Here is a 1861-nt window from a genome sequence, read left to right as displayed (position 1 = left end):
AAATTGATAAACATAAAAATTATAATTCTTATACAAGAATGTTGTTGACTGACTTGAAAGTTTCAGCGAGCTAAGCTATCATCAGACTGTCCAAAACTTCGAAGTCACTGTAACAACATTCTTGAATAAGAATGATAAATAAATACACACACACGGGCTTCTCTCAGTTTCTATCTTTGAAATATAATCCAAAAGCTCTGGTTGGCTATAGTTGAAGATATCCAAGGTTGCATATGGTAGAACTAAACCTGAAACTATGTAGTTGGAAACCAAGCTTCCTAACCACACAGCCATGCCTGCATTTATATATAGATAAATAAAGCCTGTTATTTTTTTGCTCATTTCATTTACTTGAAATGTTTGCTTTAAGTTCATCTTTCTTCTTTCCATCTTTCTCTTTTTCTTTCCTACTCCCCTCCATTTCTTTACATTCACTAATCTTATTTGTTATTCTTTACATTGTTACACATACATACAGGCATACACATTCATAGTATTCAAACTCATACACACACACACACATACACATACATACAGAATCTCATGAATTAGAGAAACGTTATAAAATTAACGAGAATTCTTACAAGTAATAAATTGTATTTGAAGTAATTAGAAAGTGAAGAGCATCATGGGAAATCGGCTAAATCAAGCTGAACCATTCCTCGTCTGAGTGTCTCTGTCACAGATTATCAAACTGCCGTATATCTCATTCTAAACTTTTCTAAGACCTTCGATAGATATATTGATGATATCAATGCTAGATTTATATTCTGGAGTCATTAATCTGCTGTGAATATAAATACACAGTCAGTCTTGGCAGTTATACTTGATACAGCTATACAGTAGCCATATTTGATACAGCTAACCATACATCTTACATAAAATAATGATCGATTGAGACTCAAGTCACATCTATTGACTACAGATTTGCTCAATATATCAAAATACATTTATTCACTCATGCATGTCCTTACATTGTGCAACCAAGCTGTTGCTGCATCTACCAAAAAGGGCTGGATAGAATAAAATCCTGCTGTTCTTGGATCAAAACTCAACTTTCATCCATCTGTTTTTTTGTATGAATTTCTTTTTATCCATAACAGAAATGGATCAATTCTTATTCCTCTTTTTCTTTTATTTATGTTTTTTTGTTTCTCTTTCGCCTGCTTTCTCAGCACAACAAAGATTGTTTGTGGAATAATGAAATCTATGGATACGCGTGTGTATGTGTGTTGAAGTTTCAAGCTACCAGCAAATTAGAAAATTGTGAATCTTCAATTGGATCAAATGTACTTTTAAGATAATGATTAATTGTGTAGAAAACTGTCAATGTTATATAGAAATCACTCGTACATCAAAGTTAGTGTCAGCAGTAGCAGCAGCAGCAGCAGTAGCAGCATTATTAACATTAATCTCAGCGTCATCATTTCCATCATTATCTTCATCATCAATGTTTCCCCCCGTCATCATCACCAATACCATCAACAGTTTTTAATACATCTCTGTTTTGTGTGACAAAGCTTGGGGAAATTATGTATGTTTTATCTATTTAGGTACAATAGATGGAGAGTTTCTTTCTCTCTGTGGGTGGAGTAAATGGAAAGTTTATTATGTTTATGGTTTTCTCAAAAGAATTAATGGCATCAGTGAAGTGAATTGGTTTCATCCTGATGGTGGAAATCGGGTCACGGTTTTGGTTCATCTAGAATCTACCTCATGCTTGATAATTATGAAATTATTGCAAATGATCACTCATTCTTTCTCCCTCAATGCACACACAAACATACATACATACATACATACATACATACATACACACATACACACACAAGGGGTTACACACAGAGGGGACAAACAGATC

The 1861-nt window shown here is 33.6% G+C and overlaps 1 protein-coding gene across 3 annotated transcripts in view; it reads left to right on the top strand.

The window, feature by feature from the left end:
* LOC106878623 (plexin-A1) overlaps window positions 1-1861 on the top strand; it is an 803747-nt gene that overhangs the window by 444233 nt on the left and 357653 nt on the right. The window lies entirely within an intron of this gene.

The sequence above is a fragment of the Octopus bimaculoides genome, chromosome 5, assembly GCF_001194135.2.
Source record: "Octopus bimaculoides isolate UCB-OBI-ISO-001 chromosome 5, ASM119413v2, whole genome shotgun sequence".
Taxonomy (NCBI): domain Eukaryota; kingdom Metazoa; phylum Mollusca; class Cephalopoda; order Octopoda; family Octopodidae; genus Octopus; species Octopus bimaculoides.
Note: the sequence above shows the minus strand (reverse complement) of the source record. Positions and strands in the feature narration are given on the sequence as shown.